The sequence below is a fragment of the Amblyraja radiata genome, chromosome 16, assembly GCF_010909765.2.
Source record: "Amblyraja radiata isolate CabotCenter1 chromosome 16, sAmbRad1.1.pri, whole genome shotgun sequence".
Taxonomy (NCBI): Eukaryota; Metazoa; Chordata; class Chondrichthyes; order Rajiformes; family Rajidae; genus Amblyraja; species Amblyraja radiata.
Window position 1 is genome coordinate 50,338,623 of NC_045971.1, and position 22,290 is coordinate 50,360,912.

Genomic DNA, 22,290 nt, shown 5'->3' on the forward strand with positions numbered 1-22,290 from the left:
ATCCTACCTGTAGGAGTAATTTAAAGACGAGGTGATTGGAATTCAGTTCTGGCGTGCTCCACAGAACATGAAGGATGCGGATGGCGGTTTTCCTGAAGCTTGGATGGTAAATTCAGTCAATAAGAAAAGAGGAAACTACCTCGGCGGCGCAGCGGTACAGCTGATGCTTTACAGCGCCAGAGACACGGGTTCGATTCTGACTACTGGTGCTTATCTGCACGGAGTTTGTATGTTCTCCCCGTCATCGCGTCGGGTTTCCCAGCGTGCTCCAGCTTCCTCACACACTCCAAAGTCTTACAGGTTCGCAGATTAATTTGGCGTCTGCAAATTGTCCCTAGTGTGTCGGATAATTTTGAGGTAGTGGAATTGCTGGTCGCCGCACGCTCGGCCAGCCGACGGGACTCCTTTCGCGCTGTATCTCTGAAAAACCAAAAACACTTGAAGGAAACTGATGAGTCTGAAGTAGGGCCTCGAATCGAAACGTCACCTATTCATTTTCTCCAGAGATGCTTCCTGTCCGCGGCTATTCCAGCATTTTGTGTCTATCTTCGGTGGTAAACCAGCATCTGTAGTTCATGCAGACAGAAAATGAAATACAAGTATGTTTTAGGATGTTGAGATGTGACAGGGTCGTGCATCGGGAAGGTCAAATGTCTTTGGCCACTGGGAATATGAAAAATCTCATGGGGTTTCAACTATATATGGATTTTACGAGGGGAGGCGCGGAGAGGAAAGGACCATTAATAGGTGATGGAATTTAATACTGAGAAGTGTGAGGTGTTGCATTTTGGGACGTCGAACAAGGGAAAGAGCTACACAGTAAATGGCAATGCTCTGAGGAATATTGTGGGGCAGAGGGTTCTAGGCGTGCAGGTGCACGGTTCCTTAAAGGTCGAGTTTTAGTTAGATAAGGTAGTCAAACAGGCTAATGGCACATTGACCTCTATCAGTCAGAGTAATGTATATGGAAGTTGGGAGGTCATGTTGCAGTTGCATACGTCGTTGGTATGACCGCATTTAGAATATTGTGCCCTATTTTGGGGCACCATGTTATAGGAAAGATATGTTCAAGCTTGAAAGGGTTCAGAAACGATTTACGAGGATGTTGCCAGGACTAGAAGGTGTGAGTTATAAGAGAGGTTGAGTGGGTTGGGTCTCTATTCCTTGGGTCGCAGGATGATGACAGGTGATCTTACAGAGGTGTACAAACTAATGAGAGAAATAGATCGGGTAGATGCACAATCTCTTGTCCAGAGCAGGCTAAATCGAGAACCAGACCACACGGGTTCAAGGTGAACGGGAAAAGATTTAATAGGAATCCGAGGGGCAACGCTTGCTGGGAGCTGTACTACCTGGAGCACGGGATCCAGCTGAATGGACAGATGCCCAGCGACAAGACCAAGGGGGGGGGGGGGGGGGGGGGGCACGACTCCTTCAACACCTTCTTCAGCGGGGCTGGGGCAGGCAAGCACGTCACCCGGGCCGTGTTCATTGATCTGGAGCCCACGGTGATCGGTAAGGTGAAACCAGGGAGAGTCCTGACATGTTGGGCCTAGTCTGAAACCTTCCCCGCGGCGTTTGACGAGGGGCGTGTGATTCTTAATGAACCAGTTTCTTAATGAACTGGTCCATTCTCCGTTCTCTGTTTGCTCCCCTGTAGATACAATACAATACAATACAAGACAATTCAATTTATTGTCATTTGGACCCCTTGAGGTCCAAACGAAATGTCGTTTCTGCAGCCATACATTACAAAACAAAAAGACCCGAGACACAACACAATTAACACAAACATCCATCACATCGCTGCGATATAACCTTATAACCATATAACAATTACAGCACGGAAACAGGCCATCTCGACCCTTCTAGTCCGTGCCGAACACATATTCTCCCCTAGTCCCATATACCTGCGCTCAGACCATAACCCTCCATTCCTTTCCCATCCATATAACTATCCATTTTATTTTTAAATGATAAAAACGAACCTGCCTCCACCACCTTCACTGGAAGCTCATTCCACACAGCTACCACTCTCTGAGAAAAGAAGTTCCCCCTCATGTTACCCCTAAACTTCAGTCCCTTAATTCTCAAGTCATGTCCCCTTGTTTGAATCTTCCCTACTCTCAGTGGGAAAAGCTTTTCCACGTCAACTCTGTCTATCCCTCTCATCATTTTAAAAACCTCTATCGTCCCCCCTTAACCTTCTGCGCTCCAAAGAATAAAGCCCTAACTTGTTCAACCTTTCTCTGTAACTTAGTTGCTGAAACCCAGGCAACATTCTAGTAAATCTCCTCTGTACTCCCTCTATTTTGTTGACATCCTTCCTATAATTAGGCGAACAAAATTGTACACCATACTCCAGAATTGGCCTCACCAATGCTTTGTACAATTTTAACATTATATCCCAACTTCTATACTCAATGCTCTGATTTATAAAGGCCAGCACACCAAAAGGTTTCTTTACCACCCTATCGACATGAGATTCCACTTTCAGGGAACTGTGCAGTTATTCCCAGATCCCTCTGTTCACCTACATTCTTCAATTCCCTACCATTTACCATGTACGTCCTATTTTGATTTGTCCTGCCAAGATGTAGCACCTCACACTTATCAGCATTAAACTCCATCTGCCATCTTTCAGCCCACTCTTCCAACTGGCATAAATCTCTCTGTAGACTTTGAAACTCTACTTTATTACCCGCAACCCCACCTATCTTAGTATCATCTGCATACTTACTAATCCAATTTACCACACCATCGTCCAGATCATTGATGTACATGACAAACAACAGTGGACCCAACACAGATCCCTGTGGCACCCCACTCGTCACTGGCCTCCAACCTGACAAACAACCATCCACCATTACTCTCTGGCATCTCCCATTCAGCCACTGTTGAATCCATCTTGCTACCACCATTAATACCCAACCATTGAACCTTCTTAACCAACCTTCCACGAGAAACCTTGTCAAAGGCCTTACTGAAGTCCATATACACAACATCCACTGCTTTACCCTCATCAATTTCCCGAGTAACATCTTCAAAAAATTCAAGAAGATTAGTTAAACATGACCTTCCAGGCACAAATCCATGTTGACTGTTCCTAATCAGACCCTGTTTATCCAGATGCTTATATATATTATCTCTAAGTATTCTTTCCATTAATTTGCCCACCACTGACGTCAAACTAACAGGTCTATAATTGCTAGGTTTACTCTTAGACCCCTTTTTAAACAATGGAACAACATGCGCAGTACGCCAATCCTCCGGCACTATTCCCGTTTCTAATGACATTTGGACTAATGGAAGGCAAAAAAAAACTTATCTCTCCACTGCACTCTCCCCCCCCCCCCCCCCCCCCCCGGTGTCAGAGTCAGAGTCAAAGTCAAAACCCACGGCTGGCGATGGCGATTGTCCCGGGGCCATTAAAGCCACGCCGGGTGATGCAAGGCCACGCACCGGGTCTTGGTGTTAGAGCCCCCGGCGGGCGCTCGCAAAGTCCCGCGGCCATTCCAAGCCGCGCGGGGCGGTGATGTAAGGCCCCGCTCCAGGTGCTCTTCAACCTCGCAAATCGGGCGGGAGAAGTCGCCGTTGCGGAAGCCCCGAAAAGCGGTCTCCCAGCAGGGACCGGCGGGCTCCCGGCGTTTCCGTCCGCCAAACCCGCAGTTGCAGCCTCCGAAACTCCGGAGGTCGGGTGGCAGCAGCGTCCACCACAGCTCCACCCGCTCCGGACTCGGCCAGCCCCGTGACGGTGAGTAGGGGGCAGCACCGCAGCTGGCACCCCAGGTCGTTCCTGTTGGAGGCCGCTCCACGTTGCAGCCCCAACCACAACGGAGACCCGACAAAGAAAAGGTCGGGTCTCCCGTGCAGGGGAAAGATTTTAAAGTTACCCCCTCCCCCCCACCCCAACCCCACCCCCACACACACATATACCCCAACAAAAAAAATAACAAAAACTACATAAAAACGAGACAAAAAATAATAAAACACAGACGGACGGCAGAGGCCGCTGCTGACGAGAGTCGCGCCGCCCACCGATGAAGTGCGGACCGGCACATACCGGCAGCTCTTCCACACCGAACAGCTCATCGCCGGCAAGGAGGACGCGGCCAACAACTACGCCCGGGGCCACTGCTCCATCCGCAAGGAGATCGTCGACCTGGTCCTGGATCGCATCCGGAAGCTGGTAGGTTGTGGAACCGAATCCAACCATGAACCAGCGCCCGGTGTTTACCGATCTGGTGATCCTGGTTCGCCCGTGGCCCGCAGTTCATGAATGGTTCAGCGGTCATGATTCAGCTCAGCGATCGTCACCCGACTGGATCCCCGTTCACGTCTCCTCCCCGCGCCCACAGAGTCATATAGCGATAGAGTTGTGCAGCGTGGAAACAGGCCATCGACCCACACCGATGCATCTACCCTGGTCCCACCTGTCCGCGTTTGGTCCATATCCCTCCAAACCTATCATATCCATGTACATGCCAGTTAAAATGTTTCTTAAACGTTGCCATAGTACCTGCATCATCTACAGTTATAGAGAAGGTTCACCAGACTGATTCCTGGGATGTCAGGACTTTCATATGAAGAAAGAGTGGATAGATTCGGCTTGTACTCGATAGAATTTAGAAGATTGAGGGGGGATCTTATAGAAACTTATAAAACTCAAATCCTTTTGCTATGAATCGTTGGCTGATCTATCTTCCTCTCTTAAACCCATCTACATGCTTTCTCCCCATAACCCTGACACATGGCACATAGCAAAAAGATTTGAGTATAGGAACAGGGAGGTTTTACTGCAGTTGTACAGGGTCTTAGTGAGACCACACCTGTAGTATTGCGTACAGTTTTGGTCTCCTAATCTGAGGAAGGATATTCTTGCCATAGAGGGAGTACAGAGAAGGTTCACCAGACAGATTCCTGGGATGTCAGGAATTTCATATGAAGAAAGATTCAATAGACTCGGCTTGTACTCGCTGGAATTTAGAAGATTGAGGGGGGATCTCATAGAAACGTACAAGATTCTTAATCGGTTGGATAGGCTAGATGCAGGAAAATTGTTCCCGATGTTGTGGAGGTCCAGAACAAGAGGTTACAGTTTAAGGATAAAGGGAAAGTCTTTTAGGACCGAGATGAGTAAATAATTTTTCACACAGAATTCTCTGCCACAGAAGGTAGTTGAGGCCAGTTCATTGGCTATATTTAAGAGGGAGTTAGATGTGGCCCTTGTGGCTAAAGGGATCAGGGGGTATGGAGAGAAGACAGGTACAGGATACTGAGTTGGATGATCAGCCATGACCATATTAGAAACATAGAAACATAGAAACATATAAAATAGGTGCAGGAGTAGGCCATTCGGCCCTTCGAGCTTGCACCGCCATTCAATATGATCATAGCTGATCATCCAACTCAGTATCCTGTACCTGCCTTCTCTCCAAACCCCCTCATCCCTTTAGCCACAAGGGCCACATCTAACTCCCTCTTAAATATAGCCAATGAACTGGCCTCAACTACCTTCTGCGGGAGTGAATTCCAGAGATTCACCACTCTCTGTGTGAAAAACGTTTTCCTCATCTCGGCCCTAAAAGATTTCCCCCTTATCCTTAAACTGTGACCCCTTGTTCTGGACTTCCCCAACATCGGGAACAATCTTCCTGCATTTAGCCTGTCCAACCCCTTAAGAATTTTCTAAAAGATCCCCCCTCAATCTTCTAAATTCTAGCGAGTACAAACCGAGTCTATCCAGTGTTTCTTCATATGAAAGTCCTGACATCCCAGGAATCAGTCTGGTGAACCGTCATTGTACTCCCTCTATGGCAAGAATGGCTTTCCTCAGATTAGGAGACCAAAACTGTACGCAATACTCCAGGTGTGGTTTCACCAAGACCCTGTACAACTTCAGTAGAACCTCCCTGCTCCTATACTCAAATACTTATTGAATGGCGGTGCAGGCTCGAAGGGCCAAATGGCCTACTCCTGCACCTATTTTCTATGTTTCTATGTAAACCTCGATCAGATTCTTGACACACGACCAACCAGCTACACAACCGTGCTGACTATCCCTAATCCGCCTATGTCCATCCACATGCATTCATAACCTGTCCCTCAGATACTCGCTCGCGTCTTTCCGACCACAAATGTTAAACTAAAACCACTAATGTTAGTTTCCATCCACCTCTCCAGAGGGTCAGTTTACCCCCTGTAACACCCACACTCACCCCCACACCTTACCCCCTTCTGAATGCTCTCTGCTTTATCTGCCCACAGGCCGACCAGTGCACCGGACTGCAGGGGATCCTCATCTTCCACAGTTTTGGGGGCGACACCGGCTCGGGCTTCACCTCCCTCCTCATGGAGAGACTGTCCGTCGACTACGGCAAGAAATCCAAGCTGGAGTTTTCCGTCTACCCGGCGCCGCAGATCTCCACCGCCGTGGTTGAGCCCTACAACGCGGTGCTGGTCACCCACTGCACCCTGGAGCACTCCGGCTGCTCCTTCATGCTGGACAACGAGGCTATTTACGACATCTGCCGGCAGAACCTGGATATCGAGCGCCCGACCTACAGCAACCTTAACCGCCTGCTGGGGCAGGTAGTTTCGTACATCACCGCCTCGCTGCGCTTCGACGGCGCCCTCAACGTGGACCTGCTCGAGTTCCAGACCAACCTGGTCCCCTACCCGCGCATTCACTTTCCGCTGGTGACCTACGCGCCCCTGATCTCGGCTGAGAAGGCTTACCACGAGCAACTGTCCGTGTCGGAGATCACCAACGCCTGCTTCGAGCCGGCCAACCAGATGCTCAGTGGTTGGACAGGCTAGATGCAGGAAGATTGTTCGCGATGTTGGGCAAGTCTAGAACAAGGGGTCACGGTATAAAGATAAAGGGGAAATCTTTTAGGACTGCGATGAGAAAAATATTTTTCACACAGTGAGTTGCGAATCTGTGGAATTCTCTGCCACAGAATGCAGTTGAGGCCAGTTAATTGGCTATATTTAAGAGGGAGTTAGATGTGGCCCTTGTGGCTAAATAGATCAGGGGGTATGGAGAGAAAGCAGGTACAGTATACTGAGCTGGATGATCAGCCATGATCTTATTGAATGGCGGTGCAGGCTCGAACGGCCGAATGCCCTACTCCTGCACCTATTTTCCATGTTTCTATGTAACGCTCGTACAGTCCCATATTTTTGCATTACTCCTCCATGAGACTTGCCAGCACCAGCCTCTTTGCGGTGGGGGGAGTGGGAAGGGGGAAGGCGGCGGATCGTCGGAGGTTGGGATCGATCCCGGGTCTACAGCGCTCTGGAACAGCTGCCTTCGTGGAACTCCAAACCTAGCGGGAACCATTTGTAATTTCCGGAACTCCATTGGTTGGCCCCGGTTTCTTCCAACCGAAGAACAAAACTGGTGTCCCTCTGCTAAAAGAGCACCGATTTCTCTTTCACCACTCACTTATGCACACTGCCAATTAATCCATCGCCGACATGTTGACGGGACAAAGCAATGGAGGTCGGCTATTATTCGCTGCGCCACTGCGCCACCTACCGGCGGCAGATGCATCTCATCTTGAATTCAGGTTCAGATTCAGATTCAGATTCAATCTTTATTGTCATTGTGCAGTGTACAGTACAGAGATAACGAAATGCAGTTAGCATCTCACCCAGAAGAGCGAACATAGAATAATGAACAGTAATATATATATATATGTACAAACTGTAGCAGTAGTGCAATTTTACTGGGGGAAGGAGTGTCCGGGGGGGAGGCGGGGTAGGGGGGGGGGGGGGAGGGAGGGGGTGAGTGGCAATCACCAAGGTGCTGAGTTAAGTTGTGTAACAGCCACAGGGAAGAAGCTGTTCCTGAGCCTGCTGGTCCGGCAACGGAGAGACCTGTAGCGCCTCCCGGATGGGAGCAGGGTAAACAGACTGTGGCTGGGGTGAGAGCAGTCCGTGACGATGCTGCGCGCCATTCCCAGACATCGCTTGCTTTGGACAGACTCAATGGAGGGGAGTGAGGAACCGGTGATGCGTTGGGCAGTTTTCACCACCCTCTGCAGTGCTTTCCGGTCGGAGACCGAGCAGTTGCCATACCATACTGTGATACAGTTGGTAAGGGTGCTCTCGATGGTGCAGCGGTAGTAGTTCACCAGAATCTGAGGGAACAGATGGACCTTCTTTAGTCTCCTCAGGAAGAAGAAACGCTGGTGAGTCTTCTTGACCAGTGTTGACGTATCGTGGGCCCTCAGAGATGTCATCAGAGATGTGGACGCCCAGAAACCTGAAGCTGGAAACACGTTCCCTGTGACGCCTTTCCAGAACTAGGGGTCACAGTTTAAGGATAAGGGGGAAATCTATTAGGACCGAGATGAGAAACAAAATTTTCACACAGAGAGTGGTGAGTCTCTGGAATTCTCTGCCACAGAAGGTAGTTGAGGCCAATTCATTGGATATATTTTAAATTCAATTCGTCTTCCCTCCTCCTTAACGCTATGATTTCGCTTGAGACTTTGGATTTTTATTTCAGCGTGCGAGCAGGCCATTCGCCCCACTGAATTGGCGCTGACCAGCAAAAATCCTATAGCAGAGCAAGGATCCCCTCCGTAGCGTGCTACACGTCAGCCCATTGCATTTCGCAGGAGTAAGCCAGCTTGCTCCGCTATAGGATCTTTGCTGACCAGTACACTGTTCCCGGTACACTGGCACTTTCCTACACACTAGGGACACTATATATATTATAGGAAGCCAATTAACCTGCAAAAATGTTTGTTTCTGGAGTGTGGGAGAGGAAATCGGAGCATCCGGAGCAAACTGGTGGCGTGTGAGGCAGCAACTCTAACGCAATGCCACTTTGCCACCGAGAGACAGAGCCATAGAGATATTGCCCCATAGTGCATGGAAATTTGTCAACTAGTCAATGCCGACACATTTTTCCACCTAACCCACTCTCATTTTCCCACATGTTGGCTGAGTCCAGAAGAATATCCGGATCACCGTGTAAGAATAAGTGTAGACCATTTAGGACTGAGATGAGGAGAAACATTTCCAGCCAGAGAGTGGTGAATCTGTGGAATTCTCTGCCACAGAAGGCCAATTCACTGGATGTATTCAAGAAAGAGTTGGATATGAGTCTTAAAGCTAACGGAATGAAGGGATATGTGGGGAAAGCAGGATCGGGTGCTGATTTAGGATGATCAGCCGTGATCAAATTGAATGGCAGTGCTGGCTCGTAGAGCCGAATGGCCTGCTTCTGCACTCATTTCTATGTTTCTACGTGAGTTTTCTAATCACACTCCAAAGCCATGCAGGTTTGCAGGTTAATTAGCTTGGTGTAAATTGATCCTAGTGGTAGGCGAAAAGGCGTAAGAGTTTGCAGGAAATCGGCTTGGTTTAAATGAAAACTCGGGAGAGGAACTTGGACGAGCGAAGTGTGGGGGGTGGAGAAGGGGCAGCCGCCTGTGCGCTCCCGCTGGTGGGACAGCAGCTTGGAGGGGCTGGTGAAGTCCTTGCCGCTCTGGGCGCAGTTGACGGGGCGCTCGCCGATGTGTGTGCGCTGGTGATCCAGCAGGTGATTGGACTGAGTTAAACCCCTGCCACAGTCGCTACAGGTGCAGGGCCGCTCCCCGGTGTGCAGGTGCCTGTGCCCCTTCAGTTTCGTGGACGACTTGAAGCCTTTGCCGCAGTCGGAACAGGTGAAAGGCCGCTCACTGCTGTGCACCTGCAGCCACGACAACCGGGCAAAGCTCTTACTGCAGGTGGAGCAGCCGAAGGGCTTCTCACCCGTGTGCACCCGCTGGTGGATCTCCAGCAGGTACGGGCTCTGCCAGGCCTTGCCACACACGTCACACACATAACGTCGAGCAGATGTGGGGGGTGGGGGGTGGGGGGGTGGGGGTTCAGCGGCACCCAGGCCGCCCTCAATGGCCGATCACGTCCCCGTCTCTCCGTCCACAGCAAAGGCTCCTAAACCCTGCAGGAGGGGAACACAGAGGGTCAACAAGCTGGCAAACAGGACATTACTAACGGGTAAACATCACTAGTGCTTAAAGGGTGGAAGGGGAAAACGAGGGGGATGGTGTTTCTGGAGGGGTGAGTGAGTCGGGGGGGTCGTCAGTAGGGGGGCTGAGGGGGCGAGTGCGGATCGAGGAGTTTGGGGGAGAGGGGGAAGTGGGGGAGGGCAGGGGTTGAGGGGTGATTGAGGGGTAGGTGGGGTAGGGTGGGGGGGGGGGGGGGTTGAGTGGGAAGGAGGTGAGTGGGGGGAGGGGTGATTGGGCAGAGAGGGGGTTGGGGTTGTGAGTGGGGTGACGGGATGGTTGGGGATGAGGGATGAGTGGGTGGAGTCACCGCCAATCCGAGGGGGACTGCCGGCCCCGCCACCTGCCATTGTGCAGTCACGTGGGGGGCGGCATGCATCATGGGAAGACGGTCACACAGTGCTGGAGTCATTCAGCGGGTCGGGCAGCTTCTGTGAAGAGAAGGAATGTGCGACGTTTCGGGTCGAGACCCTCCTTCAGTCTGATGGGAGGTACAGAGATAAGGAAGTGTAAGGAGTAAAAACAGGGCAAAGGGAATGCAGTTCAAGGAAAAATGTAGAATAGATCGTTGTTAGTTGTGAGAAGGTAACATAGAAAATATGCGCAGGAGTAGGCCATTTGGCCCTTCTAGTTCCATTCACTATGATCATGGCTGATCATTCACATATCCCTTGATTCCTCCCATATCCCTTGATTCCGCTAGTCTAAGAGCTAAATCTAACTTGAAAATCTCCAGTAAATAAGCGAGTTCTGTATTCCGACTGCACATGTCCCAGGTCATAGGTCATTTGCTATAAACATCTCGGCGCCTGTGCTGCTGCGTGTGTGCAGACCTGCGTTTCGTTCCTGGTCGGGTTCGAGCCTGGGTCTGCTGCTCTGTGAAGTTGCCGCTGGGCCATCCTCATCCCCTCCAGGGTATCCTGTTGGTGACCGGGGTGGCCCTGCGCTGGCAGGCACCGGCCCGGGGCAGTCCTGGGCACAGGAGTTTTGGGGGGAGGCGCTGGCTCCAGTTCGGCTCTGCCTATCCCGCCGGGTTGGGCGACAGCCCTGGGCACTGGATGCCCCGGACTTGCAGCCGGCGCGGAGGGGTGGGCACTGGCTCCGGTTTGGCTCTGCTCCGGCTCCCGGGGGGTGGGCCTATTCCCCAGCGGCCTGCGGATGGCCGGCTGAGCCTTTCTCCTTGTCTAGTAGCTGACGGTTGGCCCCCTCGGTGCCGGTAGGGTTCGAGCGCCGGTCATCGGTGCGGATGCACACGGGGTGCTTCAGTGGCGAGAAATAGTTTTCATCAAGCGAGAAATAGTGTTGGGTAGGCTAATGGGGATGACGGATGATAAACCCCCTGGGCCTGATGGTCTGCATCCCAGGGTCCTCAGGGAGGTGGCTTTTGAAATAGTGGACGCATTGATGATCATTTTCCAATGTTCAATAGATTCAGGATCAGTTCCTGTGGATTGGAGGATAGCTAATGTTATCCCACTTTTCAAGAAAGGAGCGAGAGAGAAAACAGGGAATTACAAACCAGTTAGCCTGACTTCGGTTGTGGGAAAGATGCTGCAGTCAATTATTAAAGAGGTAATAATGGGACATTTGGATAGCAGTAAAATGATTAATCCAAGTCAACGTGGATTTAAGGAGGAAAAATCATGCTTGACTAATCTTCTGGAATTTTTTGAGGATGTGACAAGTAAAATGGATGAAGGGGAGCCAGTGGATGTAGTGTATCTGGACTTTCAGAAAGCCTTTGATAAGGTCCCGCACGGGAGACTAAAATGAGAGCACATGGTATTGGGGGTAGGGTGTTGACATGGTTAGAACATTGGTTGGCAGACCGGAAGCAAAGTGTAGGAGTGAACAGGTCATTTTCAGAATGGCAGGCAGTGGCGAGTGGAGTGCCGCAAGGTTCGGTGTTGAGACCGCAACTGTTACCGTACATTCATGATTTGGAAGAGGGAATTAGGAGCAACACTAGCAAGTTTGCGGATGACACAAAGCTGGGTGGCAATGTGAACTGTGAAGAGGATGTTAGGAGGTTGCAGGGTGACCTGGACAGGTTGAGTGAGTGGGAAGATACGTGGCAGATGCAGTATAATATGTGAGGTTATTTTCTCAAAGGGGTTAGGTTAGGTAAGGGGAAGGTGCAGCAAGACCTGGGTGTCCTTGTACACCAGTCACTGGAAGTTGGCGTGCACGTACAGCACGCAGTGAAGAAAGCTAATGGAATGCTGGCCTTCATAACAAGAGGATTTCAGTATTGGAGTAAAGAGTTTCTTCTGCAGTTGTATAGGGCTCCGATAAGACCACATCTGGAGTATTGTGTACAGTTTTGGTCTCCTAATTTGAGGAAGGACATCCTTGTGATTCAGGCAGTGCAGCGTAGGTTCACGAGATTGATCCATGGGATGGCGCGACTGTCATATGAGGAAAGATTGAAAAGCCCAGGCTTGTATTCACTAGAGTTTAGAAGGATGAGGGGAGTTCTTATAGAAACAGATACAATTATAAAAGGACTGGACAAGCTAGATGCAGGAAAAATATTCCCAATGTTGGGCGAGTCCAGAACCAGGTTTTAGAATAAAGGGGAGGTCATTTAACACTGAGATGAGAAAAAAACGTTTTCACCCAAAGAGTTGTGCATTTATGGAATTCCTTGCCACAGAGGGCAGTGGAGGCCAAGTCACTGGATGGATTTAAGAGAGAGTTACAAAGAGCGCTAGGGGCTAATGGAATCAAGGGATATGGGGAGAGGCAGGCACGGGTTATTGATGCGGACGATCAGCCATGATCTCAATGAATGGCGGTGCTAGATTGAAGGCTCGAATGGCCTCCTCCTGCACCTATTTTCTATGTTTCCCGCTTAGTTGGTGCAGCGTTTTGTGTGTGTGTGTCCGTTGATGGCTGGTGGTCGGCTTTAGCCGGCGCCAGAGGGGGTTGGCCAGCAGTAGATTGGGAGGGGGGGGGACAGTGTGTGCGGCTGGCGGTCCCCGTGGTTTCTAGAAGTTGGAGCGAGGTTGTGCTGGGGTTGGCACTCCTTCTCCGTGCTGTCAATCCTCTGATTTTAACCATATAGGATTAAGGGGAATGGGAGGTAAACAGTTTATGGGATTAAGGGGAATGGGAGGTAATCATCTTGTGGGATTAAGGGGAATGGGAGGTAGCCATCTTGTGGGATTAAGGGGAATGGGAGGCAGTCATTTTAGGGGAGTAAGGGCAGGGAGGTAGCCAGCGTGGGGTGTAAGGGATGGGAGGTAGCTAGCTTGGGGGTTTAACGCATGATAGGTAGCCATCTTGGGGTTTAAGAAATTGGAGGTAGTCAGCTTTGGGGTGTAGGGGGTTGAAGGAAGCCAGCTTGGGGCAATAAGGTATGGGAAGATGCCAGCTTGAGGGAGTAAGGTTTGGGACATAACCAGCTTGGGCGAGCAATGGGAATCGGAGGAAGCCAGCTTGGGGAAGTAATGAATGGGAGATAGCCAGCTTGGGGGAGTAAGGGATGGGAGGCAGCCAGCTTGGGGGAGTAAGGGATGGGAGGAAGCCAGCTTGGGGCAGTAATGAATGGGAGATAGCCAGCTTGAAGGTGTAAGGGATGGGAGGCTGCCAGCTTGGGGGTGTAAGGGATGGGAGGATGCCAGCTTGGAGGAGTAAGGGTAATGAGAGGTAGCCAGCTTTGGGGGTAATTGATGGGAGGAAGTCACCCTGGGGGAGTAAGAGATGGAGGTAACCAGCTTGGTGGAGCAAGGGATGGGAGAAAGCCAGCTTGGTGGAATAAGGTATGGGAGGTAGCCTGCTTGGGGTAGAAAGAGATGGGGGTAGCAAGCTAGGTGTAGTAACGGATCGGAGGTAGCCAGCTTGGGGATTAATGGATACGAGGAAGCCAGCATGATGGAGTAACGGATGGGCGGCAGCCAGCTTGGAGTAATATGGGATGGGAGGTAAGGGCAGGGAGTTAGCCGGCGTGGGGGTTAAGGAATGGGAAATAGCCAGCTCGGTGGAGTAAAGGATGGGTGGTAGAAAGTTTGGGGGAGTAAGGGGAATGGGAAGTATCCAGCCTGAGTGTATAAGGGGAATGGGTGATAGATGGAATCGGGGTGTAAGGGGAATGGGATGTAGCCAGCTTGGTGGAGTAAAGAAAGGAGGTAAAGAATGGGAGGTAGCCAGCTTGGGGGTTTAAGGGTAACGTGGGGAAGCCAGCTTTGGGGAGAAAGGGTAATGGGAGGTGCCCATCTTGGTGGGGAGGTGGGGGGGGGGTAACGGATGTGAGTCAGTCACCTTGAGGGGAAACGGATGTGAGGCAGCCAGCTTGGGGCAGTAAGGGGAATGGAAGGTAGCTAGCTTGGGGCAGTAAGAGGAATGGGAGGTAGCCAGTTTGGGGAAGTAAGGGGAATGGGAGATAGTCAGCGTGGGAGAGTAGGGAATGGGAGATAGCCAGCTTGAAGGGAGGGGGGTAAGGGATGGGAAGAAGGCAGCTTGGGGGAGTAAAGGATGGAATGTAGCTAGTGTGGGGGGATTAAGGGGAATGAGAGGTTGCCAACTTGGGGTAGTAAGGGATGGGAGGTAGTCAGCTTGGGTGTGAAAGTGGAATGCTTGTTCGGCAGCTTGGGGTATAAGGAGGGTAATGGGAGGTAGCCATCTTGGGGAATTAAGGGGAATGGGAGGTAGACTGCTTGGGGGAGTAAGGGACGGGAGGTAGCCAGCTTGAATGAGTAAGGGGAATGGTGGATTGTCTGCTTGGGTGAGAACGGGGAATACTTGGTAGGCAGCTTGGGAGTGAAAGGGGAATGGGTGGTAGCTAGCTTGGGGTTGTAAAGGGAAAGATCGTAGCCAGCTTGTCGGAGTAAGGGATGGCGGATGCCAGCTTGGGGGAGTAAGCGCAAGAGGAGTTATCCAGCTTGAGGGGAGTAAGGGGAATGGGAGGTAGCCAGCTGGGTGGAGTAAGGGATGGTAGGTATCCAATTTGGGGGTTAATGGGTGGGATATCGCCGGCTTGCGGGAGTAAAGGAAATACGAGGTAGCCAGCTTGGGGCATTAAGAAGAATGGGAGATGGCGTGCTTAGAGGATTAACAGATGGGGATAGTCAGCTTGGAGGGTAAGGAATGGGAGGTAGACAGCTGGGGGCGGGGGGACGGGTGGGAAGATGGTAGCTTGGGGGATGAAGGAAGGATGGGAGGTCGCCAGCTTGGGGAAGGGGAATCGGAGGAAGCAAGCTTCGGGCAGTAAGGGATGGGATGAGCGAGCTCGGGTGGTAAAGGATGGGAGGAAGCTAGTTTGAGGGAATACAGGATGGAAGATAGCTTGGTGAAGTAAAGGATGGGAGGGAGCCAATCTGGGGGAATAATGGATGGAAGGTTGTCTGCTTGGGGGAAGTAAGGGATAGGAGATAGACAGCTTGGGGTAGTAACGGATCGGAGGTAGCCACCTTGTAGAATAAGCGATGTGAGGTAGACAGCTTGGGGTAGTAACTGATTGGAGATAGCCGGCTTGGGGGGAGTAAGCGATGGTAGGCAGCAAGCTTGTGGTGTAAGGTGAATGGGAGCAAACCAGCTTGGGGGAGTAAGGGATATGTGGAAGCCAGCTTGGGGGTGTAAGGGATGGAAAGCAGCCAGCATGGAGGTTTATGGGATGGGAGGTAGCCAGCTTGAGGGAATAAGGGGTATGGGATAGACAGCCTGGGTAGTAAGGGATGAGGTGAATCCAACTTGGGGGAGTAATGGGTGCGAGGGAGGTTGCCAGCTTGGGGGATTAAGGGGAGTGGGAGGTAGCTTTGGGAATTAAGGAATGGGATGAAACCATATTGGGGGTGAAAAGGATCGGAGGTAAAAAGCTTGGGGGGGAGTAAGGAATGGGAGGTAGCCAACTTGGGGGAGTAAGGGGAATCAGGGGAAGTCAGCTTGGGGGAGTCAGGGAATGGAGGTAACCAGCTTGGTGAGGGGGGCAGGGGATGGGACGAAGGCAGCTTGGGGATGTAAAGGCAGCTTGGAGGAATAGGGGATTAGAGGCAGCCACCTTGGGGAATTATGGGATGAGAGGTAGACAGCTTGGGGGAGTAAGGAGAAAGAGAGTTATCCAGCTTGGGGGGAGGAAGGGGAATGGGAGGTAGCCAGCTTGGGGGTTAACGGATGTGCGGCAGCCGGCTTGGGGGAGTTAGGCCCGGGAGGTAACCAGGTTGGGGGCGCAATGGGAATCGGAGGAAGCCGGCTTGGGGGGGAGTAAGGGGTGGGGGGTAGCCGGCTTGGGGCGTAAAGGGTGGGAGGTAGCCGGCTTGGGGTGTAAAGGGGATGCGATGTGGCCCGATTGGGGCAGGGGCAGTAAGGATAATGGGAGATGGGAGTTAACCAGGTTGGGGGTGCAATGGGAATCGGAGGAAGCTGGCTTGGGGTAGTATCTGGAATCGGAGGTAGACAGCTTGGTGGAGTAAGGGATGGATGGTAGCCAGCTTGGGGATTGGGTAGTAAGGGGTGGGCGGCAGCCAACTTGGGGAAGTCAAGGGAATGGGAGGTAGCCCGGCTTGGGGGGTAACGAGTGGGAGGCAGTCCAGCTTGGGAGGAGTAAGGGATGGGGGAAACCAGCTTGGGGAAGTAAGGGATGGGGGAAACCAGCTTGGGGGAGTAAGGGATGGGGAGCAGCCAGCTTGGGGTAATAAAGGATGGGAGGTAGCAGCTTGTGGGGGTAAAGGGAATGGTAGGCAGCCAGCTTGGGGGAAGTAAGGTGAATGAAACGTAGCCAGCTTGGAGAGTAAGTGATGGAAGGAAGCGAGCTTGGGGGAGTAAGGGATGGGAGGAAGTCGGCTTGGGGAAGTCAAGGCAGTGTGAGGTAGCCAGCTTGGGGGAGTAAGGGGGATGTGATGCAGCTTTCTTGGAAGAATAAATGATTGGAGAAAGCGAGCTTGGGGGAGTAAAGGAAGGGAGGAATGCAGCTTGGGATGGTAAGTGATGGGGCAGTCAGCTTGGGGAATAAGGGATGGGATGGATGCAGCCAGCTTGGAGGAGAAAATGATCTGATATATCAAGCTTGGGAAAGTAAGGAATGGGAGGTTGCCTGTTTGAGGGAGAATTGAGAATGGGAGGAGGCGAGCTTGGGGGAGTTTGGGGAAGGGGAGGTGGACTGCTTGGGGGAGTAACGGGAATGGGAAGTGTCCAGTTGGGGGGAGTAAGGGGTGGGAGTTAGCCAACTTGAGGGAGTAAAGAGATTGGGTTGTAGCCAGCTTGGGGGTGTAAGGGATGGAGTAATGGGAGGTAGACAGCTTGGGTGAGTAAGAGGGTTGGGAGATAGCCAGCTTGGGGGAGTAAGGGATTGGAGCAAGCCAGCTTGGCGGAGCAAGGGGAGGGAGGTTGCCAGCTTGGGGAAGTAAGGGGCCTGTGCGGTACCCAGCTTTGGGGAGTAAGGGGAATGGGCGTTAGGCAGTCTGGGGGAATGAGGATTGGGAGGTAGACAGCTTGGGGGAGTAAGTGATGGGAGGTAGTCAGCTTAGTGGAATAAGGAATGGGATGTAGTCAGCTTGGGAAAATAAGGGACAGGAGGAACCGACAATCCGCGACACGTCTGCCCGCAGGCCTGGCGCCCCACCTCTGGCCCGCTCCACCTGCCCGGACATCAGGGCCGGTGCTAGGAATTGCGGGGCCCAATTAGAAAACTGATGGCGGGGCCGCTACTCTAGAAAAGTAAACATTTATGTATGCTTATATTTCGTGTAGTTTCGGGAATTTTAAGGCAAGCTGGTTGGTGATTGGATGCACCCCCCTTAGAGACAGCGTTTGATTGGCCGCCAAATAAATTTGTCAAATCTGTAACAAAAATCGCTGGTCGGTGCGAACTCAGTGGACTATCTGGTTGTATCTCCAAACTAATCTGGTTGTATCTCCAAACTAATCTGGTTGTATCTCCAAACTAATCTGGTTGTATCTCCAAACTAATCTGGTTGTATCAACCAGACTATCTGGTGGTATCTCCAAACTAAACAGTATAACATGCAGGTACATTCATTTAAAATTAAATTCAGTGATTATTTCACATGATTTCTCACTGTGTAAAGCTCAATATCTGACCAATTTCTGTTTAACACGTTTGGTCTGTCGTGAGCATTTTTCGTTGCATCTCCCCTTTTCCTAATCGGCCACAATTCAGATAATAGTCTACTTTCCTGTTTTTGCCACCAAAGTGGATAACCTCACATTTATCCACTTTATACTGCATCTCCCATGCATTTGCCCACTCACCCAGCCTATCCAAGTCACCTTGCAGCCTCCTAGTTTAGAGGGGTTTAAACGGGTTAGAGATGTTTAGAGGGCTTCAGATGGGTTCAGGTGTGTTTACAATTGTTTAGAGGGGAATAGAGGGAAATAGGGGGGCTAGAGGGTCCCAGAGGGGTTTAGAGACGTTATAAGCCCCCCGTGAGAAATTGTAATTCTCTGAAATTGAAGATAGACATAAAGCTGGAGTAACTCCGCAGGACAGCAGCGCAGCGACTCTGGAGAGAAGACCCTTCTTCAGACCGAACTGAACTCGCGTCGATGAGAGTACTTGTGATTGTCTGAAGAAGGGTCTCGACCAGAAACACAACCCTCTCCCCAGAGCCGCTGCCCGTCCTGCTGAGCCAACTTCAACTTCAGAGCCAAACAAAAAACACAGAGTGCTGGAGGAACTCAGCGGGCCAGGCGGCTGCCTCACCCGCATGGTTTCTCCAGCATTTTTGTCTACTGCAAAACGTCAATGATTCCGGGAATGCTGAGGGGACAGGGTGATAGAGAGGGAGTGGGAGAGCTAGAGAGAGACAATATGGGGAGCGGGAGAGAGAGCGCGAGAGAAAGAGGGAGGGAGGGAGGGAGTGAGCAAAAGACAGAGAGACACAACCAAAGATCCGCTATAAGATGTTCAAAAGGGAACTGGATCCAAGATCTTTGGACACAACGTGGGTCGGTAGGTGAATGACAAACCTGCACACCAGGAAGAAGCCCCTTCTCGCGGTCCGGGGCCCTCACTCATGATGGTGAGTTAAATGAAATTCTCAACGTGTCATCGATCTACATTCCTCAGTAAATGTAATTGTGTTTTAAACAAGTATTAATGACGCCGCGTGAATTTTATTCAAAGGAACACGGCGTCATTAATACTTGTTCAAAACACTATAACATTTACTGAGGACTGCGGATAGATGCAGATTCATGACGTTGCATAACAAGGTGTTAAGTACTTACCGTTAAGATGTGCTAACAGCACTAGTTAACAAATCGTTTGTGTATGATGGCCGTGCAGCGGTTGTTATACATGTTCATTTAAAAAAATCCGGATGGCGAATTTAAAAAAATCTTTATTTAACAAAGAGAATTCGTATTTCCGTACGAAATACTGAACATTAGTGCGGGGCCCCGCTTAGGCGCGGGGCCCAATTGGGAGCAATCGGTCAAATCGGCTTAACGCCGGCCCTGCCGGACATCATCAGGCCAAGCCCCACGACGCCATTGCTGCCACGAGGAGCAGCACCAACACTTACAGCCTTACTGACCGATCTCGGCCCTGGACCAATTAGAATGTCGCTGTCGTCGACCTTCTCGCGCGGCCACCCGTGACCATTGTCGCCGACCTCCACCGACATCGCCGATCCCCGCTGCCGCTGCGGTGCCGCCGACCCTCGCTGCCTCAATGGTGCCGCCGACCCTCGCTGCCTCAATGGTGCCGCCGACCCTCGCTGCCTCAATGGAGTCGCCGATCCTCGCTGCCTCAATGGAGCCGCCGACCCTCGCTGCCTCAATGGTGCCGCCGACCCTCGCTGCCTCAATGGAGTCGCCGATCCTCGCTGCCGCTGCGGTGCCGCCGACCCTCGCTGCCTCAATGGAGCCGCCGACCCTCGCTGCCTCAATGGAGCCGCCGACCCTCGCTGCCTCAATGGAGCCGCCGACCCTCGCTGCCTCAATGGAGCCGCCGACCCTCGCTGCCTCAATGGAGCCTCCGATCCTCGCTGCCTCAATGGAGCCGCCGACCCTCGCTGCCTCAATGGAGCCGCCGACCCACGCTGCCTCAATGGAGCCGCCGACCCTCGCTGCCTCAATGGAGCCGCCGACCCACGCTGCCTCAATGGAGCCGTCGACCCTCGCTGCCTCAATGGGGCCGCCGACCCTCGCTGCCTCAATGGAGCCGCCGATCCTCGGTGTCTCACCAATGACGCCGATCCTCGCTGGAACCGCTGAACTTTCGCTGGCTTGCCGGAGCCGCGCAATCCTCGCTGCCTACCCATTCATCCGCTGACCGGCACTTCCGACCATTCGCCCGCGTTGCCACTCCACTCCCCGCGGGCTTCAACCTGCGACTCTGCCGGCCCTGGCCACTCCACCGTTCACCATTGGGACGCAGCCGTCGCCTAACCAGTGTCCTAGGCTCGGCACCAGGCCTGGGGTCTCCCAGCTCCAGACTCTCACACCACGTGGTTTGACTGCGCTGGGTCCTAATGCACCCCCTCCTCCCACAGGGAACCTCAATAAACAATAGGTGCAGGAGTAGGCCATTCGGCCCTTCGAGCCAGCACCGCCGTTCAATGTGATCGTGGCTGATCATCCACAATCAGTACCCCGTTCCTGCTTTCTCCCCATATTCCCTGTCTCCGCTATCTTTAAGAGCCCTATCTAGCTCTCTCTTGAAAGTATCCAGAGAACCGGCCTCCACCACCCTCTGAGGCAGAGAATTCCACCGACTCACAACTCTCTGTGTGAAAAAGTGTTTCCTCATCCCCGTTCTAAATGGATTACCCCTTATTCTTAAACTGTGGCCCCTGGTTCTGGACTCCCCGAATATCGGGAATTTGTTTCCTGCCTCTAGCGTGTCCAAACCCTTAATAATCTTATATGTTTCAATAAGATCCCCTCTAATCTTTCTAAACTCCTGAGTGTAGAAGCCCAGCTGCTCCAACCTGTCAACACGTGACACTCCCGCCCTCCCGGACATTAACCTGGGAACGTCCTTTGTGACGTCGGGAGGCGGGACCTACTTCCATTGGCCGCTGGCGCTGTCGGTCAGTGGGGGGCAGGTCCTGCCATTGGCCTTTGGAGCTGCCCGTCAGTGGGGGGCGGGACCTGCCATTGGCCTTTGGAGCTGCCCGTCAGTGAAGCGGCGGGACCTGGTCGCCATTTACTTGATGCGGTGCGTCACAAGGGCCGGTGCGGGGGGGGGGGGGGGGGGGGGGGGGGGGGGGGTTGAGTGAGTGAGGAAGGGAAAGGGAGGTTCTCCGTGTGCAGCGCCTGCCTGGCGGCGGGAGGCCGCGGCGCAGTGTCTCTGGTCAGCCGGCGGGAGCAAAGATCCTATAGCGGAGGATCTTTGGGTGGGAGATATGGGAGAAAGAGAATAAAATTGAGTGTAAGACTTGTCTGACTCCAGTGCGGAGACAAGGTTTCTCCCTGTATAAGGTCAAACGTGATAGGAGTAGAATTAGGCCATTCGGCCCATCAAGTCTACTCCGCCATTCAATCATGGTTGATCTATCTAACCCTCCTCACCCCATTCTTCTTCCTTCTCACCATAATCCCTGACACCCGTGTTTCGGTACACGGAACGATAATGTACCAATATTAGGAGAAGGGGAGGTGCAACGAGACCTGGGCGTCCCTGTACATCAGTCACTGAAGGTAAACATGCAGGTACAGCAGGCAGTAAAGAAAGCTAATGGCACATTGGCCTTCATTGCGAGAGGATTTGAGTTTAGGAGCAAGGAGGTCTTACTGCAGTTGTGCAGGACCCTGGTGAGACCACACCTGGAGTATTGTGTGCAGTTTTGGTTTAAGAATAAGGGGTATGCCATTTAGGACTGAGATGAGAAAAACCATTTTTACACAGGGAGTTGTGAATCTGTGGAATTCTCTACCACAGAAGGCAGTGGTAAAGGGGGAAGGGATGTGTGGGGGGGAGGATATGTGTGGGGGAGGGGATGTGTGTGGGGGGAGGGGATGTGTAGGGAGGAGAGGGGATGTGTGGGGGGGAGGAGATGTGTAGGGGGAGGGGATGTGTTGGGGGGGTGGGCTGAAGGGGTGATGGGGCCCCACACCAACCTGGGGCGCTGAGTATCCGGGCACCGCGCTGAGCCTCCCGCCCGCACGTGAGCTGCTCTGTGCCGTGACATCCGCACGCATGGCACCCTGACGTCTTGGCCCCTGCGGGTGGCGGCATGCATCATGGGAAGGTCACAGTACAGGAGTCACTAAGCGGGTCGGGCAGCGTCTGTGAAGCACACGGATAGGGGACATTTTTTTTTGGTCACGACCCTTCTGCAGACCTGAATCGTCGTCTATC

General features: G+C 52.2%; 1 pseudogene; it reads left to right on the forward strand.

Moving 5' to 3' along the window:
• The first annotated feature begins 74 nt into the window (after positions 1–74).
• LOC116982309 overlaps positions 75–22,290 on the forward strand; it is a 999,615-nt pseudogene continuing 977,399 nt past the window's right edge.